The sequence below is a fragment of the Alexandromys fortis genome, unplaced genomic scaffold (genome assembly GCF_014885135.2).
Source record: "Alexandromys fortis isolate MF-2015 unplaced genomic scaffold, M_Fortis_MF-2015_v1.1 scaffold_71, whole genome shotgun sequence".
NCBI classification, from domain to species: domain Eukaryota; kingdom Metazoa; phylum Chordata; class Mammalia; order Rodentia; family Cricetidae; genus Alexandromys; species Alexandromys fortis.
The window spans coordinates 4,175,447-4,200,342 of NW_026067954.1; the positions used below are offsets into that span (position 1 = coordinate 4,175,447).

The following is a 24,896-nucleotide window of genomic DNA, read 5'->3' on the forward strand; positions in this document are numbered from 1 at the left end:
ACCAGGGCTGAGACTCTTTCCTGTGGTGGCGACTCACGACCTTAGGTGCACTTTGGAAGTATCTGCAAAGCTTGGAAATGACTGGCACTCAGGTCCCATCCCTAGAGACTTGGATTTAATTGGCCTTGGGTGGAACCTTGACCAAAGGGAGGTTGAGAAGAACCCCAGCTGACCCTAATTTGCCATAGGGACTTGAAGACGTTGCTGTGCCAAGCTTTCCAGTCACTGCTCTTGGCCCTCACATTACAGAAAATGGAAGGGAGGTTGGAGAGTATCAGTGGTCCTCATCAAGCACATAAGCACCCCTGCCATCCAAAGAGACAAGGAACCCCTCTCTCTACCAGGTCTCTCTAAAGAGTGACCCTCCTGTCACATCTTAAGAACTCCACTGGGCCACTGCTGGAGTTTTCAGATGCCACCAAGCAGCCATCAACTGGTAATGATTTCTGGTCAGATGCAAACAATTAAGTTAGGGAAAAAAGAATCCACATTCCATTACACTCCCCCCCAAACGACTGGCTCCCCGGCCTAATTGCCTTCTGAGCTCCCCAGACAGAGATGGCTAATAAGGCGAGTGCCCCCAAAGAGCCAAAACTTCAACCTGGAAGGAAAAGAGCATAGAGTAGGTCTGAACATTCAGTCAGTCACAGGGGTGAGCCAGGAGCTTTGCTGGCCCAACAAGGCTGTGCTGCCTAAGTCACTGAACACATTCACTCTGCGCCTCCCCAGTCCTCCACTCCCCTGCTCTCCTATTCCCCATTCCAGTCTCTTTCCAAAAAATCTTAAGGCAACTGCAGCTGATGTTTGATGGATTGGCCACTGTGTTTTATTCGACAATGTATATCACTCTGCCAATATGAATTTGCAAGATGGTAAAAATACAACCCCCCTGAAAAGATTACATGAAAGGGGAAAAAATCATTAGGCAATTAAGAATGGCAATAATTCACTCATATCTGCGCTTTGGGAAGAAATATTGCCCCAGGGAATTGGCCCCGCTTATCACTTTGTCATCTGTCTGGGGTAGGAGTAAGCAGAGGTTCCGTGTGCAGCTCTCATGGTTTCCTGCAGTCTTTCTAAGCGTGATCAAAATAAATGCCAGGCTTTTAATAGAACTCTGTCTCTCCTGGGGTAGCCATAATTTGTACACATGAAGCTGAGTTACTAAATTAACTAAACATATGCATTTTTAAACACTTCTCCACAAATTCCTTTCATAAATCCTAAATAAGGAATTTGGAGGATGGATAGGACCTTAGAGGTCATTTGGTCGCTCTTCTCATTTCTTGGATGAGGTCGTTTGAGGCCCAGAGAAGAAAGCTAATTCTTTTAGGGTCACACAGCTCACAGACACAAAGATATAGTTAGTCTCAGGTCTCTTAGCTCATAAGTTGCAAAACTTTTCCACCATCCTGCCTGCTCCTTGGACAGGTTATTATGTGTCAACAAGTTGATGATGTTCCTCAAGGCATTAATGCCTGGATGTTCCTCTCACACCAGGTTGGACTTTTGAGTCTAGTCACCGCGTCTTGTGGAGCTAGAGTCACACAGAAAAGTCACGTGTGGGAATTCTAACGGTGACTCTAGCTAGATTTCAGACATAGGAGGGAACCAACCTTCAGACAACTCAACTCTGCCCTCCCACCCGCCGCAGCTGATGCTGCAGACAGCACAGCAGAGACAGGCTGTCTGCAGCTGCTCAGGCTGCAAGGTCGTGAGCAAAATGACCGGTGTTAGCGCTGTTGTAAGTCATGAAGTTATGAGGTCATTTGTAATTAGTCTGCTGAACAAGTGTTTATCCAAACAACTCGCTAACTGAACAAGTGTTTATCCAAACAACTCGCTGTTTTTCTCACACGACAGAGCTCACGGTGCTGTAACCACTGAGCAGATTTGTCTTCCTTCTTCCTCCACCATCCCTATCACGTGACTTTGCTGATTGTCTTAGTTACTTGTCTGTTGCTGTGCAACACCATGAAACACCATGACCACAGCATCTTGAAGAAGGAAGGGTTTCCTGGGCTAATGGTTCTAGTGTTAGTGTCCATGACGGCAAAACGAAGACATTAGCCGGAAGCTGAGACCCACATCTTAGACTGAGAGCATTAAACAGAGAACACACAAGGAATGCATGAGGCTTTGAAAACTCAGAAACTACCCTCCTGAAACATTTCCTTCAGCAAGGTCACAATCCCCAGCCTACCTGCAGAGCCTCACAAGCTGGGGACCAAGGAGTCATGAATTGGAGCGTATGGAGGGCATTCTTGTTTAAACTCTCACAGTTCTGGTTTGTTTGGTTTTATTTTAGACTTTTATTAACAGGTGCTTGCAGCTTGTTGACTTTTTTGCAAAAACAAATTGTAAATTTTTAGGAAGTTCTTAAAGATCTCAACTTGACCAGATATGAAAAAATTTAAAAACCCATAAAGATGTGTTGCAAAAGGCAAGCAAAAACCAAAACAAACACAAACATATGCAAATAAACAAAAATATGTTTGCCATTACCAAGAAGAGACATCTTTAGGTAAAAATAATATAAACCCATGCTGCATAGATAATGCAGGTAATTAGTTCTATTGTATCTGGTCAATGGGCAAAAAGCAAGCACTTAAGGTGTTCCGCTCCAATCTTTGTTGATGTTGCTGGAAATCCATATTCATTTCTTTGTGTAGGGTGACCAAACTTTATGATGATAGAGACGGTAAATGGGCATTCCTCAGCCCCGGCCAGGTCAGCCTTTAGAATCGAGTAACTCTCAGCTGGTGGATCAACCGCTTTTGTCTCTTTGCCATTATGTGGTTCAGGGTTTTCTGGGCATTGGCGTTGGTGATTAAAGTTGCAGCGACACCGTGGTTGAGCTGCTGACTGTGGGTCTCATCTCCTTGATTTTCCCTGTCCCCTTCATTGCTGTCCTCTCTAGGTCATCTTTGGCAGGAGGGACCCAGCAGAAGTCATGATCTGTAATCCTGGTACATACTCTGTCACAGGTCTACCTGCCTCTCCTGCACCCCGGTTGTCAGCACCCTCCATCACTTCTTCCACAGGAGGGGTGCAGTACTGTGGTTGATGCCCACAGGGTCTCAGCATTTCAGGAATGAACCTTAGCCTGAAGTAGGGCTAGTAGGGCAGCCTTGTTGGCCCTGGCCTTTGGGAGCATGCTCTGATTCCTCGTTCTTTTCCCCACTCTCACTATCCTGGTTGTTTTGCTGGTAATTGCAGGGAGGACCCCCAGGAAGCGGATCACACCTATACCTATCATGGTTATGGTTTGCTGCCTATTTACTGCCTTGAGCTGGAACTCCACCAGGGCCTGCAATGCTTGAGGCCTCCACACCCTTTTCTCCTTCAACAATGTCAACCCCCACTGTCTCTCCAACCCCCATACTATGAAGGTACTTCCTGGGATGTTCTTTAAAGTGGTCTGGTGTACAAATACGTCTTCCTTGGTGAACTTCCTGTTGATGAAACCATATCTGCTCCTTCTTTGAACAATTTTACAATTCCCCAAACCTTCCTTGCAACGATCCTCTTGTCCGGTCAGGAGGGTGCCGATATGAGGCCACCCAGTCGCACTTGCCCCCTCTGCCTGTCTGGTGGTTCTCAGCCTCAAGGTTCAGGGTTGTGGCAGTGGCTGGGATGAGGAGTGAGATGCTGCAACTCTTCCCCAGGTGTGATGGCGAGTCAGCCTCCCGGGCAGAGGGGCCCTCTTTAACCCTGTTGCAGTTACAGTACGTGGCTCCTCTGCCTACCAGCATCATTAAGTTTTGGACATGGGAGGAGACTTAGAGAATAAAGAAAAGGGTTCTATCTTGCCTGAATCTGTGCTATGTTACAAATTTCCTAAAATTCTGTACCAGGAGTTTATCTCCTATTTCTTTGTCTTTGTGCAGACACACTGACACTCCTCTTTGCAGGAATCCAAGGAAGTGTGGAATCATATGTGTACAGGTGTTTATGGGGAGAACAGGTAGCTTACAGGCTTCTAGTAAAATTATCTGAGCTGCAAGTATAATGCCTAGCACAAAACCAGCACTCAGTTCCAGGCACCGGCTATCATTTCTCTTGCCCAATTGCTTAGTCATCACTTTCTGCAGAGGTGCAATGTTTATGAACTGCGGTGGTTTGTTTCCTTTTGCTTTAACATACATTTAATCTCCAATGCATCCTTTTAGTGCCACTAGCAATGAGTCAAAATTAAGATGTGTGTTCGGACAAAAGGCAGCCCCCTCCTGCTGTGGAATAATCGTTTTATACACTGTAAGTATGTATTACTCTCATTGGTTAATAAAAAGCTGACTGGCTGGTGGCTAGGTGGGATTTTTGGGGCAGAGAGAATGCTGGGAAGAAGGGTGGAGTCTCAAGAGTCTCCAGGAGACACAGAGGAAGCAGGAGAAGAACATGCTGTACTGAGATAAGGTACCCAACCATATGGTAGAGCATAGATAGAATACGGGTTCATTTAAGATGTAAAAGTTAGTTAGTACTAGCCTATCAGCCAAGAATTTGTAATTAATAATAAGTCTCTGTGGTTATTTGGGGAGCTTGCTGGCAGGACAGAACTGACTGGCGTTCCTGCCAAAAAACTCTGCCTACAAATGATGCCTCACCTACAAATGGCATCTCACATTGGACTCCAGATGATGTGATTACTTCTACCACTCATTAAGTCATAAAACACACTGTAATCATTCTCTTCCATCCTTCCTGGCCATGCCTACTCTTCTCTGGGGCCTCTCTTTCTTGGGCTCGCTTGGGAACTCTATGATCCATTCCAACTAGCTGAATGTGGACCCAGACTCTAAAAGCAACACCTGACTCCACAGAACGTCAGACCACGATAAAGAGAAAATTCCTGCCACACTTTCCCCTTCCTGTCACTCACGCATCTCCACTTTGATCAAATGACCTCATTACAGCCTTTGGCCTTGTCCTAGCCCCTGTTTGACTCTCTGAAGGCAGTAGCTGAGTTTCTTGTTACAACCATGTTCCCAGTCAAAAGCCTTTGGTCTGTATTGTGGTATTCAATTTGATATGTCAACTTGGGTGAGCCACAGTGGCCAGAAATGTGTCATACATTCCGGATGTTTCTGTGAGGTATGTTCACATGAGACTGACATGTAAAATGGTTGACTTGAGAGCACTTGACTTTTTCATAAAGTCTACGAGTTTCATCCAATCAGTTTCAAAGATCTGAATGGAAGACAGCCCTGGTAAGCAGGAATCTGCTAGCAGATCCAGTCTCTAGACAGAGTCTACAGCTCTTCTGCACATCTCCGGGTTGCAGGGTGTACTTGTCAAACATTGCCAATCCATGAGTCAATTCTTAAAATAACACTCAAAATAAATAACTCCCTCAGCTTTGCTCTTCCTCTCCCTCACTCCCTTTTTCCCCCTCTAGAATCCTTCATTGCATCTATAAGGGATTGCCTCTAGAAACCCTTGGGATACCCAAATCTACAGTTGTTCACATTCCTTAAGCACAAAGGCATAATATTTGCCCATAACCAATGCATGCCTTCTTGTATGCTTTTAATCTTTCCAGTCTCTTCTCTCAATGCCCTACGAAGCCTAATGAAATGTCAAGGCAGTGGAGATAGCTGCTATACTGTACTTTGGGGGATTGATGACAAGAAAAATTGCTGAATGTTCAATAAAGATTTGTGTTTGTACGTATGTGGATGTGTGTATGCTGGTACATATGGGAGTTCAGGTGCCTACAAAGGTCAGAGGTTAAGATGGATGTCTTCCACATCATTCTCCACCATACCTTTTAAAATATAGTATTTTATAAATTCTTTGAGAATTTCATATATGCATAAAATATGTTTTGATCATATTTATGCCCTACTCCTCCCCTAACCAGGCCTGGAGAGATGGCTCAGTGGTTAGGAGCACTGCCTGCTCTTCCAAAGGTCCTGAGTTCAATTCCTAGCAACCACATGGTGGCTCACAACCATCTGTAATGAGATCTGGTTCCCTCTTGAGGAAGAGACCTGGTCAGTCTTCCTCATCAACTTACACCACAAACCCCAACATGGACAAGTTCAACAGAACCTCCATATACAGGCTGCCCATGCATGCTTCAGCATTGCCAGGGCATAAATTTCAATTTTCAAATTTCCTCCCCTCACTTCCTCCCTATCTGTCCTCCATTTCCATACCCCTCTTTACTTCATGCCCTCCTTTTGTTTCAGCCCACGGAAGAGTTCAGTTTGTGCTGCCTATATACGCATGGGTGAGGGGACGTTGACTGGAGCTGGGTCAACCTACTAGGGGCTATAACCTTAAAGAAACTGACCCCGTCTCTCCCACCAGAAGCAGTCAACTGTCAATAGCTCCTCGACTATAGGCAAAGGTTCATGAGCCCCTCCCCTTCCGTGCTAGAATGCTGGCTGGTTTAGCCCCTCCCCTTCCATGCTAGAATGCTGGCTGGTTTAGCCCCTCCCCTTCCATGCTAGAATGCTGGCTGGCTTAGCCCCTCCCCTTCCATGCTAGAATGCTGACTGGATTAGCCCCTCCCCTTCCTTCAGACACCGCAGCTCTGCGTTCAGGAGTGCAGCCGTGCTGTCGTGTGCGGAAGTCACTGTTTCACTCCAGTCCTCTGGTTCTTATCATCTTCCCACCTCCTCTTCAACAATAGTCCTCGAGTCTCGGGAGGAGGGCTTCTGATATAGACAACTGTCCTCGAGTCTCGCAAGGAGGGCGTATGTCATAGACGAACCATTTCTGGAAGTAGCCCATTAACACATTTTCTGTTCTTGGACCACTTGTGAATTTCTATATCAATCACTATCTACTACATAAAGAAGCTTCTCTGACAAGATCTGAAAATTATACTATCTATTCCACCTTGTCTTTGAAGACAGGTTCTGTCACTCACTGAATGTGGAGCTCACCAGCTGCCTACACAAGGTAGTCATTGAGCTCTGTGGATCTGCGTGTCCTCTCCTTCACCTCCAGCACTGAGATTGCAGTCCCATGTTGTTGTGATAGGGGCGGTGGGCTGCATCCCCGGCACCCGGCTGCCCACATGGCTAGCTTATACCCCGAAATAATTACACGGAAACTATATTCTTTTAAACACTGCCTGGCCCATTAGTTCCAGTTTCTTATTGGCTAGCTCTTACATACCAACCTAACCCATTTCTAATAATCTGTGTAGCTCCACGAGCTGGCTTACCAGGAAAGATCTTAACCTGTGTCTTTCTGGAGCGGGAGAATCATGGCGACTCCTGACTCAGCTTCTTTCTCCCAGCATTCTGTTCTGTCTACTCCACCTACCTAATTTTCTACCCCATTAGGGCCAAGCAGTTTTCTTTATTAGTTAACCAATGAAAGCAACAGATAAGATACAAGACCCACCTCCATCACCATGTGACTATGCCTAGCATTTGCATACATCCTGGGGATCTGAACTTGGCCTCTCATGCTTGTATGCATGCAGTTTATGAGCTGAGCCATGTCCCCAATCCAAGATGAAATGTTGAAAAATATTTTTGATCTCACACACACACACACACACACACACACACACACACACACACACACTATGATGGTTCTGTTTCTCTGTAGAACCCCACCTAAACTGTGTATCAACTTCTTCTTGAAATGCCTAATCAAAACAGAATAATTCTTCCGTCTCCCTTTATTTTTCTATTGCAGTGTACTTCCTTAGGTATCAGGGAAACAATCATGAAGACAGCCAGACTCTGCTCATGAGTGCTTGTCTGTGTCTTGGGTCACCAAACAACTAGCATTTCCTAAAGGGTGGGCCACACTTGGGATATGCTCCTTGACGAAAGAGTCCCTTGGTCTGAGACGTCTGGGAAACACTCTGTGTAGAGATTTGAATTCAGTTGACCATGTGCCCTAGATGGTGGGATGGGCCCAGTTTGCACCCATTATCACTTTGACTCATCACTGATAACACACTTTTATCTCTAAACATCCTCAGTTGGTTCATAAATCATACAGTCACCATGAGTATAATCATATGAGTGCAGTAAAGGCTCTGAGTCATCTTGTCTCAGAGAAACACATTTAACTTTGTTAAGCCTGGTGCTTCAAGAATACAGCTATGCGACAGTGGGATGGCTTTTTGCATTGGCATCTATTAACTTCTTTTAAGATAGATGTTCTAAAGATCATTTACTTGGATGGAAGTAACATCCTACATACACACATCAAGTTATAAGAGTCAGAGAGCAAGAGAAGGGGGACTCCTAAGAGAGAACTTGCTTTGGGCCTTGAAGAATGAGCATAGATTTGACAGGAAGAAAGGGAATAGAAGGTCTATGTGGAGAAGTAGCAGTGACCAAGCAAGATCTGTCAAATGTGAAGAGGAAAGAGACTTGAGTGGCAGGTCAGCTGGAGGAAATGATGCTTCACCTTTCCACTCAAATGCCTGTTGGAACCATGGCTGTTGCTGCAGCCTCCTCACCTGGTCCCAGTGATCAACAGGCAGACTTGCAACAGAACCCGGAAAATAGTTACTGACAGACAGACTAGAAAGATGTTACTGCAAACTCCTCACCTGGTCCCTAGGAAGAAGTTGCTGTGGTTGAGATAGTTAACATAGCCGCCCGAGATTCACCAGCATCTCAAAGTCAACTCCCATCACTCCCAGCTTTTGGAATATCTGTAATTGCAGCCTGGCGGATCACATTAGGCCAGGAACGTTCATATCAGCAAGTAGTTGAATTCACTGCAGTAATTAAAAACTATCAGCCTCTTCACTCAGGTGGAAGTTGCAGGAACCATGTTGGGCTTTGAAAGAAGTCGTGCCTCGCCATCTGATTCTCAAATGCAGGGAAAGCCAGAGGCAGCAGGCTGTGACGTCATCACCTCTCTGAATGATATCAGCAAGCCGAGTGTGATTTTGCCTTTACTCTGACTCATTCAATTTTCTTTGAGGGCAGGGGTCAGGAAGCAAATGTTTGTATAGTCTTAACCTAACACCTAGCAAAATTACCCAAGGCTGTGCACTTGTTAGAGCAAGTACTGCTAAGCTACAAATCTAACCCCCTGCAAAATAAGGTGAAAAAAAAAAAAAAACCCAAGCATTAAGCCCATGTGACAGCTCTAAGCTTTATTCATTTGGCTGAGAAGTTTGCCATGACCAAGGAGAAATGCCAGGGCAAGTGGACTACATGAGTTCCTGTGTCCCCTCGGCACAGCCTAAGGTGGCAGACTGGTCTACAGGTGCTCACTCTACCTGTCCAGTGGTTCCCGAGTCAGAGGACCCAGCCCCCACTGAAGCTTAGGCTTCAACTTCTATGGCCCAGGCCACTGCATGAACGAGAACAACCTCAGTGGACTCACGCTGTTCTCTGCAGACATTGAAGCAGAATGAAAAGAAATTGGACAGAAACTAAGCAGCAGCTTAAGAAGGAAAAGAATATTCTTTCCTTGGAGGTCCACATCTGTCCTTAGGTAAACATGAGGAAAGGCTCCTGCAGCCAGTGATTTTGAACAGAGGTTGGAGAACCCTGCCTTTGACCTTAAATCCTAATGTATAGCAAAGCTGGTAAACCAAGGCGTGAGCCAACAGGAGGAAACAACGCCAGAAATATTCAGAAACAAAGGGCCATGTTTTCAGCATCCCACATCCATGGAGTATCCAAACTCAAGCCTAAATTGGAGCCTAATCTCAGGGGAAACTGAGTGGGGTGGAGGCTGGGTCTGGAAATACTCGGGGGCTGTTGGAGGCCTCGGGGATGAGACTTTGCCAATAAGATGTCCACCTTATTCTTCTGCCTAGGAGAGGGGAAAGAACGAGGCTGGGGGATACTGGAATATGCTGTATACACTGGGATGGCATTAAAGTGGAGGAGGCTACACATAGAGCCACCTTGCCCTCTTGTCACGGATGGTGTGGTCAAATGTGAAGCTTGTGCCGACTGAGAGCGGCCAATGAGCACCTCACTCGGTGCAGCCACTTCCAGCAGAACACAGACCACCGGCTGCACTACCCATGTTTCTCTCCTGTCTTTATGTACCAGTTTTCTGCGCCCTTGCCCTTCAGGTTCACATAAATGACGGATATGTTCAGTTGGAAATGGCTACCTGGCCCCAGTCTTACCGAAGCCGGGTCTATCGTGGTGGCCCCTTAGGCTGCTAACCGAGGGGATCCAGGTTTCCCCTCTTTTGAAACCTTACTCTCCATCCCTCCGAAAAGAGGGGAAAATCAATTTCAATCAGCGTGGAATGTAATATTATCAAATGTCAGCTGCTGAGGTCATGTGCTTTGAAAATTATCTTTGACAGCTTCTGGTGGACTTAATTAAGTGCTCCCCAAAAAGGGGGGTAGGGGGCAAAACTACTCTGATTGCTGGCTGTTCTGCCTTTGTGCTTTAGAGCGGCTATTGACGACTCTGAGTAAGATTGCCTTAGGGGGTTTTATTGATAGATTCTCGCCTGATATTGGAATGATTCTTGCACAGATAAATCACATTTAGATTTGTTGGTAATTGAGGAGAATTGATTGGCAAAGGAGGGAAGCCCCCAAGGGGTGGCCTCCTTGTCCTCACTGCGGGGAAGCTCTGGGGAAAGGAGGGAGGGGTGTCATTAAAAAGCCAAGAGCCTGCAGAGGGACGCTGTCTCCTTGTTTACCTGTCAGTTCTGCCTTCCTCTGAACCTGATACCCTGATGCACCTCATGCCCTTCCGGTGGAGAGTGTGTGTGTGTGAGTGTGTGTGTGTGTGTGTGTGTGTGTGTGTGTGTGTGTATGTGAGTGTGCGTGTAAAGTCATAAGCAGGAAAGGGTTGGTCCCACCAGGTATATTTTGGAGGTGTTTTGGGGGAGTCCTAGATCGCATAGTCATGGCTTTGGCCTTGATCTCCATTGCCAGTTCGAATCTGACTGTCTCCTTGTTTAAAACACTTCAAAGACGTCCTACACGAGACAGAGCTCAAATTCAAAGGCGTGCTCCACATGGGCTGCACACACCTCCACTTTCCTCTTGCCACATCTGCAAATTCTAAACTGGATCTCTCATCCCTTTGGGTCCTCTTGGCACCTATGGGAAGCAGACCAGCACAGGCCTTTGAGGGCCTGAAGTGCTCACTGTCACCCTGGCTGCCTCTCTCTCCAGCATCCTGGCAGCTCATGCCTGACCTTTAATATAGCATTCTTAAGGCATCAGTCAGGGACCTGTGTCAGATTAGACACTGTAAAGCACTGCACCTGTTATGGCTTTGTGGTCCTCTATATCACCACTGTTTATAAACTCTTGGTGCTCCTCCTTCTAGGAAGTGTGATGGTTAGTCCCAGTTGTCAGATCACTGGGGTTCCGAACTACCTAGGAGACACGGCTTTGCCTGTGAGGTGCTCCGGACAAGAGTGGGTGATGTCTTCCAGCAAGCAGCCTGGGCATAAAGAGATCCACAGAAAAGGCAGTGTGGCCTGCTGGCCTTCACTTCTTTCAAAACCAATGTGTCTATCTGCTGCTGTTGTCGCCTTCCCCCGACATCATTTTCTAACTTCCTTGGCCTCCCAACACAAGTGAGTACCCGTGACACTCCACGCTGGGACAGTCAACCTTGTGAGCGGAGCAGCTACTGAGTCCTCGGCCTCTCGGGAGTGTGGAAAGCCGTCAGTGGGCTCCATTCTCCCTACTGTGTAAGGCAATCTATAGGACTCTCTCTTTATAATATGAGTACATCCTATCAACTCTGCTTTTAGAGAGAACCTCATCCAACACAGGAAGGGAGCAAGCCCTCACCCTCCCGAATGTAGGTGGGTCATGTGACTTGTACCAGTCACTAAGACAAGAATGGAAGAGATGAGGGTCACTTCTGGGCTGAACCTCACTCGATTCTCCATGTCACTTTCCCCTCTGGAACTAGAATGTAACCGTGGATGCCATGGACAAGAGAGAGTGACTGAAATGAGTAGGTCTCTCCCATGAACAGCACAAACTCTGCTGAGAACACTCCTTGCTGCACCAGCCTGGCCCAGTTTTGAACACATGACTGTTCTTTCTGAGGACACAAAGCATGGTTTACGTATTCCTGAACTCTTAAGGCTTTGATTAAGAAATGACAAACCAACAGAGAGCCATAGCAAATGAGCAAAACAGGTCCAGGCAAAGGATACAGAGGGTGACAAAGAGAAGGCAGCTTTCATGGCAGCTCCTCCTGAGCCAGGCCAGTTCTTCCTACATGGTATTGGTCCATTGCCACTGTACCAGATATTTTCACTCTTACGAGAAGATGCGGAGCTCCGTAATAGCTAATTCTTTGCTCGTTTTATACATGTAAGCAATGCACTTGGCTCATATCCATCCCCATTCTCTCCAACTTGTCCAGCACCCCCTTCCACATTCCCATGTCATCTTTATTAGTATTAACTTTTACAATTAATACTAATTCCTTGGGCCCATTTTCAGTGCTCTCCGCATGTGCATGAATATAAGGTCATCCACTGGAGCTTGTGCATCCTACCAGGGACCACACCCCTGAAGATAACCAACTCTACTTTCTTTAGCAGCCAATGGCTCTTCACATAGGGGCCGAACCTTGTGAACCTCTCCCTTGGGAGATCCGTACTCTTTCACAAGGCCCCCTTTCATAAATGGTGATGCAAGCTGTCTCTGAAGACGCCTTTAGTATCAGGGAAAACATATTCATGGGCTGTCTCCAGGCTGCAGGGCACTGATAGGTAACCTCTAATTTCTACCTTTGCCACTGACTTTGAACCTGCCGACTTCTGCCTAATGTGGCCAGAGTAAGCAACAGCTATGGCAACAGCAGCAACAGTGATAATGGGGACATCCAAAATTCATCTCTTCTGTTGTCTCATGGAACGGCGACTCCCATGTGACAGATGAGACATTGTAAAGCAACCCCGACTCAACCCTGAGATTCCAGACGATCTTGACCACTGTCTCTTGAGAAATTTCACAAAGTATATTTATTTTTCATCTGTTTCTTCTTCACTATAACTTTTGACTTATGCCCTGCCAGACCTCTCATCTCAAAACAGAGAAAACTGAGGCTCAAAGGCATCAGGTGATTGTCTACGATCTCACTAAAAATACATGGATGCTTGGAAAGCCAGCTCATCCAGGGACATGGCCAGGTTTCCAGAGACAGTGCCCGGCTGAGGGAAACTGTGGAAAGCCTGGAATTAGGCTGTGCTCTGCTCTCACAGGTCCAGCCAGGCTCTCTAACTGCCAGATGTATCAGCTGGTAGCAAGAATGCCTTTTCCAGTTGGTTAATCCATGACACTTGGGGAATGCAGTTATAAAGTACTCCATGTGTTAGCTGTGGTCCGGCAGGAACATGGATCTCCCCACCACGCCCTTTGAGCAGAGTCCTTCTCCAAGGGACAGCCCAGTCTCCTAAACGTTGCTACCTGCCTGCCACCCTGTCCTCCATTAGGAGCTGGTTCCTGTTCTTTGCCACTCTGCTCCTGCGAGGCTCCCTGAGCTAGGCAGTTGGTAAAACCACACATGTGAAGATGTCTTAATATTAAATATAATTAGATATTATACCACATGCAGGGCTGTATGATTAGTGAAATATATGATCATTAGTTATTAGATTAATGTGTCTACTTGTGTAACTGAAAGCCATTTGCAAGCTGAAATGAAATAGCTCAATTTGCTGTAATTGACTGATCTCCCAGAGAGAGAGAGTCATACATTCGCTTATATACAAGGCGGTTTCTTCAGATGTCATCCCAGATGCAAGACGAAAGAGCAGGTTCTCTTTGTGCCCCAAACTAGAGCTCTCCCACTGACCAGCTCACCTGTGGGTGTGATTGCGTGTTCCCACCGAAAAGCAGTCCCCTGGTGGAGGCCATGCTTTTTCTTCTCAGGGAAGGGTTACTTTCATGTAACTTCTTCAAGTGCCCCCAAGGGAACGCTGGCATCCTGCTGGTCAAAGACAAATTGAGCTGCCTGGTAGACACTTTACCCTGGCCCCGGCCCCATTTTTCTTCCTGTTTGCGTGCATATTGGTTTCCAGGACAACTGAGCTGCAACAAACTAATAAAAACGATTGCAAAGCACTCTGTGAATAAAAGATACAACTGGAGTACTTATTATTGTGGTTATGGTCTAATAATAGCCAGATGCTAACGAGGGCAGTATGAGATTAAATTAAAAATAGGCAAGCTGTCAGGCAGCCCTATCTGTCTGGTCTCTTCCCAGGGAGCATGCCTGCTACCCCTTCTTCCCTTCAACTATAGCAGGTGCTTCCTGGCCCTGCAGGTGACACAGAATTCGACTTCAAACAAGAGGAATGGGTGAGCATGAAGGAATGAGCCCTGTGGCCAGGAAGCCCTCTGCCTTCCCTGGTAGCTCAGGGGAGTGCAACTAAAATAAGCCATTAGGCAACATGGAAGTCCATCTCTTGAAAAGTCCATCTCTCCTACGTGTTCCTCTTGATCCTCATCCATAAGTGACTTTGGGGGTCACCCATCCCCCTTTCCTGATAAGAAAGAAGTCTGAGTCCAGGAGGAGCCAGCCTGTAGGGCTGGGAATAGTGTCTTCCCCTCTGGTTCCCTGTGTCCTGGAGAATGTGGTATGTTCACACTTGGCATTCCAATCCTGACAGCAGAGTCAGTGGTGCCCTGATTCTGCCTCTAAAGATGTTTCCCCCTCTGTAGAGTGTTTAGTAATCAGAGCCTTGAAAACACTCCTTAGGAGATTTTAACTGGAGGATTCACTCGCAATTTTATTTATGAATCATGCAATCCATCAAATTAACAAGTATTTATTGAAGATCTAACAAGAACTGAGAGTGATGTCGCAAGAGTGGGAAGCAGAAGCCTCGGCTGCTGGTCCATCCACAAGGAGCTCCTGCCAGAGAGCAGAGCCCTGCCGCACACACGAGGACCCTCATGCTGGGCACAGTACGTGTCCACATTGATGCCAGGCACAGGAGAGGCCACTGGTTTGACGAGGTTACAGTAGGTGAAGGGGGGACAGAAAAGACTGCCAGGAAAGCCAAGTGGGGGATGAAAGGGACAGTGTGTCAGCTCTCTGACAGTTCACTGGGGTCTGTGAAGCCTGCTGTTCCCTTAATGCCTCGTTGTCTCCTCTGACATAGCCACGTTGGGTTAATCTTTCTTGTCTGAAAATTGTTTGAAAATCTTGTTTGAAAACATGGGGCAGAGATCTGGGGCTGCTCTGTGCACTGCTGTATCTCCAGGGCCTGGCACACAGTAGGTGTTCCACAAAGGGCGCTTAAATGACCACGTATGTGTCCTTCTGCTTTCCCACAAACCATCAACATCTCTTCTGGATAACGGCAGAAATCTCATCGACTCTCTACATGGACTCTCCATAGTTCTCTCTTCATGGACCTTGAACCCATTCACTTGACCCTGGCTTGAATTCTTCCTGTTGGTCTGTCATGCTCTGTCCAAGTTTATTCCAAGTCTCCTGGCAGCAAGGTTTGTCTTCTTAATGTAGTCTCTGTACTGCCTAGGAGTCAGACACTAGGGTGGGCTAGAGAAAACCAAAGCATGAAGGCTAGCAATAGTCTCCATCTGTCTTGTAGAGTTCACTCTTCAACAACAGGGAACACGAGAGAGAAGAGGGTGGGAAAGGAAACTTCAAGTTAGGAATGTCAGGACACGATGATCCTACCTGAGAGAGCTTTAGAGGCCGAGGCCACCCTGCACTGATCACAGCAGGGTACCACAGGACATTGGGAAGGCTGGAGCCCAAAGGCCCAGAGGTGGCATGCAGAGGAAGGCTGAGCCTGGAGAGGCAGGCAGGTCTGTAGGGTCTAGTCTGCCAGGCCTTCAGAGGAGCAGGGGAAGGAAGCATCTTGGTTGACAAGGGAGAGAGATGAGAGGAGGATACGGAGGAGAACCATGGGGTCAAGAGAAGGTTTTCATGGCTTTGATTCGAAAGGAAGAGATTGGGCCTTCCGTGTTGTTGATGGGTAAGGAACAGGGCGCACAGGTGGAATCAGACACGTTTTGGCTCTCCCCTGCTTCGCAGGGGCCTCAGTGCCCACCCTGTTACAGACCTGCATTGTCTGCAAAGGAAAACGAAAGCATCCAGCTACGTATTCATTTTGCAGTGAAGCCACTGGCCTGTCTGCCCAAGTGTGTCTGCGAGGGGACACCAGGCCCCAGGCCTTCTCTCTGCCTGAATATGCTCCATTCTCAGCACAGACAAGCATAATAAGAGAACAAGCAGAGAAGACAGCCTATTCTGCAGCTTCCTTGAAGACTAACTTTGTGAGCTAAAATGCCTCTGGCAGTGGAGAATCCGACTACTTCTTTTTTAGAGAGAGATGCTTTCCCCAGGTGCCCTGCCATGGTTGCTCTAGACCAACCAGGTTTCACTACACTGTTCCCCAAATAGAACTGGGGTCTTGATTAGAAAGGAGGGAGAAAAATGGCTAACTGGGGCCTGGAGAGCTAGCCTAACTGGTAAAGTGTGTGCTATAACAAGCACCAGGACCCGCCTTTGCTCCCCCAGCACCTGCGCAAAAAGCCAGACCTGATGGCCCATGCTTATAATCTCAGTGCTGAGGAAGCAGAGGCAGTAAGATCAGCGGGGCTCACTGGGTATCCAGCCTAGCCTAATTAGTAAGTAAGAGACAGAGGTGGAAAACTCCTGAAGACAACACCTAAGGATGACCTCTGACCTGTGAGCAGGCTCGCACAACAGGAGGAGCAGGAGGGGGGGGGGAGAAACAGCTGTTAGGTAAGCAGCAACTCATAGGGTCTGCTTTGCCCAACTGTGGGTGTGCTGATTGATACATAAATACATTTGCATTATTTAGCAAGACTTAATGGCAGCTGCTCTGAACTATTTCCACATTAGACTGATCAGCGCATAGGGCTGGGTGCAGTCATCATAGGGGTGGCTCAGTGCCTCCCATCAGCATCAAGCTGAGCTGCCTGCTTCCCGTTGCTGGCTGTCCCACTGATGAGTGGTGGGCCTTGGGCAAGTTAGTTAACCTTTCTGCACCTCAATTTCCTCACTTAAAAGCGGGGATAATAATAGTTCCTTTCTCAAAGGGTTGCTGGAAGAATGAAATGAGCTAAGTAGTATAAAATACATGGGGTTTGCTTGGTTTTAGACACTTACTGCCAGGGCAAGGCCTGACACAAACTGGGCACTAAATACAATTCTTAAAAACCCAAGAGTTGTGTGATCTTAGATTGATGTTACAGGTAAGAAGACGAGGGGTTTGAACCTGTGTGAACCAGAAGCCCAGATCCAAGAGAGCATGATCAGTGACAAGTTCAGCCACTGTTCATGTCCCTCTGGCCTCCTGTGCCCACAGCTTTGGCTGATGACCATTGGCTACCCCAGAAACCACAACTGTGTCAGATGGATCTCGGAAGCCCAGCTCCCACAGGCTGTGTAATTCAGTATACCCTCACACAGTACAGGAGCACCATGGTCCCTGTGTGGTGTAGTTACCAGGTACATCATTCTTGTTGACCTTCCATATGTGGTGGGCAGCGCTTGCTGTGTTTGCAAGCATCCTTTTTCTAGAAAAGTCTAAAGTGGTACATCTGCTTTCTGGGTCTCGGAACCTGAATTAGTCTTAGGCAAAGTTTGTCCCTATGAAGAGTGAGGGGATAGGGGGAGTTGAGCCTCTTCAAAAGGTAGGTCAGAGGCATAGACAGCCTTTAGTTTTTTAATACCTTGTCAATCCTACCTGCTCCCCACTGCATCCCGTTTTCTCTTAATCTGTAAAATGTAAGCCATCATTGCCTGGATCACCTCTCCCCCCACATGAACAGAACCTGAGCTTGCTTCTTCTATTTTCAGACTGTCTCAAGACCTGGATTGTTCCAAAATTCCTCCAGAAATAGTCATGGGGACGTTTTTTTCAGACCTTCTCAAGACACAAAATAGGGATGGAGAATTGAGATGTGAAAAACAAAACAAAAGCCTTCAATGTTAGGGATGCAGAGAGACTGGCTACAATGACTACAGTGGGGGCAGTGTTAACCACCTCCTACAGGGGGCAGTGTTAACCATCCCCACAGTGTGGGGGATGATAGGGTGTCCCACCATTGAATGTTTTAGCTTTAGGGAAGTAACCATAATGGTAGCATCAACCGTACTGATGTAGGATCATAGCAGAAGCAAATTCCACCAGCAACACCCTGCAAGTACGTGCTAGCAATGAACGTGCATGGGCCAACTTTCAGGCACTAACAAGTCATCTGAGAACAAAAGAAACAGTATTACCCCCATTTGAAGGATGAAGAAGTGAGGAAAACTGAGGACCAAAATGTTTAAATAACCCACTCAAGGCTAACAGCTGGAGATAATGAAGTGGAGAATCCCATCCAGGTGAGCTGACTCCTGAGCCCATGTTCAGCTCAGAGTAGCAAGCGCCTTTCCAGCAGGACTTCGCAATCCTTGGTATGTATTGTTCATAACATCGTCTTCTCTCAGGACACACGGTTTAGCATTCACTTCTTTTGTTTTGGAACTGCTAGATGCCATCAAGTCACCCCTGCTAGCTCCCTGTCCTCCCTTGCACACCCCTCTGTCTGCTTTGCTATTTGTTGCCATTGTGCGCTCTGGGCTCATCCTGCCCACAAACTCTCCTTGACATCGCAAGGAACAACTGCGGCATACCCAATCAGCACCTGCAGTGCAGCACCCTGCACCAGCCAAGGTTGGCCCAGCTCAAAGATGCCAGGCAGCTAGACCCGGACCCAGGTGGATCCTTCAGTCCCCAACCCACCCATAGCCTTAAAAACTTGACTTGTGGGGCCATTTTTTGGTACTTGCTATTTTGCCTGAGCTATAGATATCTGTGGGCGTACATCCAACAACCCACCCATCCACTGAATTTATACGTTAGCCACGGCAACGAAGAAAGCCGTTCAGACCGAAATGAGCAGAGCTGAACAATAAGCTAAAACATGCCTAGAGCAAGTCAAGCAATAAACAGGTTTTTAATTTTTTCCCCTTCCGTCTCTTGAGTGTCTGTCTCTGATGGATGATGTGACAGAGGAAGGCGGCTCCATAAATCCTGAGTTCTGAATACTAAATCAGTGAGTTGGCAGCAAAGCGCTGGGTGCCATTCCCCCCTCTTTCTGAAGTCACTGTTTTATGGGGACTCTGTGATCTCGCCTTGCCCGTCTTGAGATCCAGCCCCTGATAGCAGCCGTGATTGGGCAGCCGGGTCGTCTGGCATCACAATAGTCTGTGATGGCCGCTTTGCACTCTCGGAAATGTGGTTCAGAAAACCAAGGTCATACAGAGGTGAAGGGATGAGTTAGCGATGCTGGACAGGTCCTCGGGTCCCAGCACAGTCCTAAAGTCAAGGTTGCTTCCCCTTTTGCAGATGAGGAGACTGAGTTCAACTCAGTTAAGCAACTTTCTGGCACGCTCACAGCCAGTGTGTGGAGGAGATGGGATTGGACACCAGAAAGACTGCCTGCATCCGGAAGCCACACTCGGCCAATGGGGCAGAGCTTCCCGAGCAAGTAGCCGGGCGGTGCGCAAACACAGTTGCAGTATTTATGCTGAATACTGGAAAGGACTGGAAATTATTTGGAAGTCTTTCTGTGGGGCTTGATGGGACATTTTTATTACCTTTTCCTCATATTGTATAATTGTAGTCAGAGGATAAGTATTGGAGAAGATATTAAATATTGAAGGTGTATAAAATTTTCAAATAAAATCCTTTCAACTTTGCGAGAAGCCTGACCCCGCCTCCATGTTTTCATATTGCTTCGTGTTTGAAATGACTACGCGCCAATTCCTGATCAATACCATCTAATGGTGGCTGTCTTCAAATTCTCCATAAGCACCATGCCTAAGGAGCCTTGCTACACACGTAGGTATTAAATTTTTGAAATCATTTCTTATAGACAGTTAAGATTTTTATAAGAGCTGAAATGGTCGCTTAACAATCCAACAACTCTTTCAGTTCTTTCATTGATAATTTTATTGTTGACATTCCTTGGGATGTTACATTTGAATTTCTAATTGAACTGGCTTTGCCTATTGAATGCTTCAACATCATAATGAGAGCTGAAGGAGGCTGCATGTACAACACGGATCAGTCACCCCCTTGGAAGTTAGCTCAGACGCCCCAAGAGGATGTAAGAGCGGATGAAAGAGAGTGCCCAAGAAATGTAAGGCAGAGTCCACTACACACCTGGACCTATGTGCCATGCTGGTTGACACCTGAAAAGTCCCCCAGCAGGCCTTTGTGTACAGTGGGGGACCTCCTGCAGGTGAGCCAGGCAGAGAGCAGAATGCTTCATGACCTGGGGTGACGGGGTCAGTAGTGTGGGTGCTAGGCTTCTGTTCATGCCACAGGTAAGGGGCACAGCTGGACTCTCTGCCAACGATTCCCCAGTCCCGGTGACTTTGTCACAATTCTTTTCTAGGATGCATGGGGATGGGGGTCTCCAGGGAGGCTGTCTGGAAAGACCTGAGAACACGGTGTCATTTTCTCTTTAGTTTACAATTCTAGGTAATGTTTTTGGAATTCTTTAGCAGAACAGTAATGCATCATATGCATTAGAGATTTCAAAATAGTCAGAAGACAGGAAATTGAATGTAGTCACCACAAAGAAACAATAGACATTTAAGGTGACAGATATGCTAGTTACCCCGAGAAGATCAATGCCTAATGTCTACAGGAATCAAAGCATCACATTATAATGTTACAATATGCACAAATATCATACCATTCAGAAATTGTGTGCCTTAAGAAAAACCTTAGCAGAATGGAGGTATGGAAGCAAGATGTTTTATGGAGGAAATTTGACAGCATTTCAAAGATGTGCCATGAGCTAAGCCTAGGTCTTAAAGATGGACAAGGGAATAATACAAGGTAGAAGTCATTTTATTAACCACGTGTCTTCTCCACACTCAGGTTCAGAAGTGGAGATCACCCAGGAAGTGAGAAACATCAGGGCAAGTAAGACTAGAGAGCCAATGAGCAGGTCCCTCCATGAAGCCCATAGCACTGACCTTGGTGTGAGACCCAAACCTCTAAGGCCCACCTGCCCAAACACCAGATAGCTTCCTGGAATGCTGGGAGTTGTAGTTCATGAAAAAGAGCAACAAAGCCTACTGGGAAAGTATGGTGGCCTATGGGTTTTGTCCATATAAGCCCCAACAATACAGGCTTCAGGGCCACTCACATGGAAGTTTCCATGGAGTAGTCCTGACCAAATTCCATCTTGGTCAGTATTTAATATTTTAATAAAACACTTGCTTACATTGGTCAGAATGGTGGGACTGGTTTTTCTTTGGAAAATTTCAGGACTAACACCGGAATACAGGAAGGATGTGGGAGATGGGAAGGACATAGGAGGGCTGCAGAATGACTGGAGTCCTGATTATAGATCTCAAATGAGCACAGGGACGTGTGAGGGCCAACGGGTGCCATTTAGAAGGGCAGCCAGGAGAGCAGGGAGAGCTTGTTCTCTCCACTCAGGAAGATCTCCGAGCAGAAGGGCAGCAGTTGTGGGCGGTGCTTAGTCACGTGTGTATCAGCACCAGGAGCTGCTTAGCCTGGTGTTCACAGGAAGTCCAGCACAGCATCAGGCTCCCCGAACAGATACAGAAATAGGTTTTAGTTTGACCTCCTATTACAGTGATAAAACACCAAGTAGGTGACTTAGAAAAGAAAAGACTTGCTTGACTTACAGGTTATCGTTCATCACTGAGGGAAGTGAAGGCAAAATTTCAAGACAGGAGCCTGGAGGCAGGAACTGAAACAAGGACCGCTGGAGAATGCTGGTTACCAGCTTGCTCTTGGCTCATGTTCAGCTACCTTTCTTACACAGCCCAACCTTGCTCACCTGCCCAGGGATGGGACCATCCACAGTGGGTTGGACCCTCGACACCAATTAACAGTCAAGAGAACACCCCTTCCCAAACAGACCTGCTCACAAGACAATGTAATGCAGGCAATTCTTCAATAAGGTTTCCTTTTCCCAATTTGACAGCCAAGATGAGTCACCATAAAGTGGCCTCGTGAACATCTGAAGAAGAAGCAAAGCTCACAGGCAGCATAAGGAGACAGTCAAGGGCGTTGTCCTGGAAACTGTGGACTGTAGGGACTGAGGTCATGTGCCGCGAAAGCATCAGGGTGGAATCAATACCCAGAACTCACAGGATGGTACCCTTCACTAGTCTGCAAGGTACACACCTCCTCATAGCTGGCAGGTACGAGGTCACTCCAGGAAGAAGACGGAGTTTAAGACCCTTTGGAGGAGAAGACAAGAGTTATCAGGACTTGGTTACATTTCTCTCTCTCTCTCTCTCTCTCTCTCTCTCTCTCTCTCTCTCTCTCTCTCTCTCTGTGTGTGTGTGTGTGTGTGTGTGTGTGTGTGTGTAAAGGTATGGATGCTTTTGGTTGTGTAAACTGTAATCTATATACAACCCCATGGGAAGCATAAAATAAAAGTTACTTTCCAAGCAAGCCAAGGGAGAGAAACTTTGGAACTGCTGGGGAATAAAGTCATAAGTAATAAATGGCAGGAGTGATGTCGTACAAATCGTGCCAGATGAATTTAATTGCTTTAAAAAAATCTATAGTGATGCCAGCTGAGGAGATAAAAGGAAAGGGCTGAGTGTAATGTGCTTTGCTTTAGGAGACTACATGAGGAAAACAACTTGGGCGATGTTCTGAGTCAAAACAAATAATGGCAATTCAAATCAGCCTGGTAGAGGATCCTGGCCTGGAGCTGGGGACAGAGCATCCCTGACCTGAGTTTCTGAGACAGGATTGCAGGGTCCCACACATCACCCAAAGCCTAGTGTCCTACTGAAGTCTTAGTCAAAGCCTGTGGGAATTTTCCCATGTGGAGTGTTCTGAAGCACAGGCAATGCTTGGAACTTACCGGAAATGTCGATTCTGAGGCCCGCCCCCAGACACCCTGCCTGAGCATCTACATGGGACAAAATGTGGGGAAAATTTTGCATACTGAATTCCAGAAACACTGGAAGTTGAAGCATGCTCTTGCCCCAACACTAATCAGATACTGTCTCTCCCCTCATCCTGCTCCCCAGGAGTGCTCCCACGCAGAGGGTGCTGTGATCCTCCATCCTCTGCCCCCACCCTGCTCCCCAGCAGTGCTCCCACCCAGAGGGTGCTGTGATCCTCCATCCTCTGCCCCGACCCTGCCCCCAGCAGTGCTCCCACCCTGCAGACTCTGTGATTCCATCCTCTGCCCTCACCATGCTCCCTAAGCAGTGCTCTCATTTAGAAGATGCTGTGATCCTCTAGACATTCTGACACACACACACACACACACACACACACACACAATCACTTCTCCCACCACCAAACCCTCACATCACTGGCTTGTAGACAGGCTATTCTCTAGGTGATAGTGGCCGACTGAAGCATTCACACCATCGGGATAGTTGCCTCTTTAAGGTAAGAACCAATCAGTAATACTAATAGTGGATTTCAGGAGACAAAACACCCAAAGGGACACATCTATCATTAGGCATCCCCTCTGAGAAATCAGGACAAGAACGTGGGGTGGGTGCTAGCCTGGACCTATGTCCATATTTAGTGTTTCTTTTTCATTGGTGTTTTTGTTTCTGCAATGTTTGAAGTTGAACTAGGTCTTACAAATGCTAGGCAAGCTGTCTGCCACTGAGTCACACCTCCCAGCTCTTGTCTTTTTCTACCAATCCTGAAATGTTTTATCATTCATCCCTAAATAAGTAAGAAATCAGAATCTAGGAAGGTTAACTGGTCCTAGATGACATAACCAGAAGGGGCAGAATGAGGCTTCCCTGTGTTGGCAGGAGCCTCCCTCAGACCCTTCTGCTCCTCTTTGACCCACCTATGCCCACTGTCACCTTGTCTACTTCACTAGGGTGACTGTGAACAGGGACAAGGCTACCAAGCACAAAGACATTGCCAAACCAACTTCTCCTGGGTCAGTGCAGAGGAGCTAGGGGTAAAAAGAGGAAAGAGAAGTCTGTCAAGGGCCTATAGATTAAATATCATCTTCCAACCCTTCTTATGTCAAAATCATCAGTCATAGACTATGATTAGTTTATACTCATAAACTAAATCCTATCTGTATTAATCTCTGTATAATAGCTCACCAAAGAGGACTTCTTGGGGAATTTTGCTCCTGCCAAACACAAACTTAGCTTTAGGTTTTCTAAGAGCTGAGCCACTTTTCAGAATAGCCAGTTTTCCCTTTGCATTTTATGGGAGTGGGCTCTGAAGCGAAGGGCCAGCCACTTGGCCTGGGAAGGAGCGAAGAAACATGATTTTCTCCTGGGGGGAAAAAGTGCTATTAAGGTAAGATGGCTCCAGATGGGAGTCAACCTGAGCGACATGAGCATCAGCACAAGGAGGGAAAATAATCCTAAAAACAGAGATGGATCCCGTAAGTGAAGGAAGGGCGCAAACCTGGGGTTCCACTGGGAAGATGCAGCCCCAGAGAAGAGCACAGATTAGATATGCTTGCGATGGGAAGCCAACAGAGAAATAAATAAGAAAGGCCGGGTGATTTAGGTATGCATATGCAGGGGCCAGGACACAAAGCCAAAAGGAAATAGTCTCTGGGGTAAGACGGAGTCTGGGATATTGCAGCCAGCGCAGTGATGGGCATCTCATTACCCAAAGGAGGTAGGGAAGGTGGAAAGGGTGCAGAGAAGGGCACGGACATGATTAGGAAGCCAGAGAGATTAATTTATGAGGAAAGATTAAAAGCTAAATATGCGAGCTGTGCTAAGGGAAGGGCGGCCTCCCTGTTGGCACACAGGGAATGTGAGAGGCATCAGACCGGAAGGTAGGCCATTGGCCCCAGGCGGAACCTGGCCCAGTCTGGGGCTGTGTAGGAAGGCAATGGGTCAGGGTGGAGAAGCATGGTGGTGATATTAACCTGAGGAAACCAGGAGGGTGAGCGTTAGAAATGAGAGACCAAACTGCAGATCTACCAGCTGAGCGGGCAT

General features: G+C 47.0%; 1 pseudogene; it reads right to left on the reverse strand.

Annotated features, from left to right (window-relative positions):
- Positions 1-2,586: 2,586 nt before the first annotated feature.
- The window catches only part of LOC126507347 (Y-box-binding protein 1-like), a 56,886-nt pseudogene continuing 34,576 nt past the window's right edge, over positions 2,587-24,896 (reverse strand).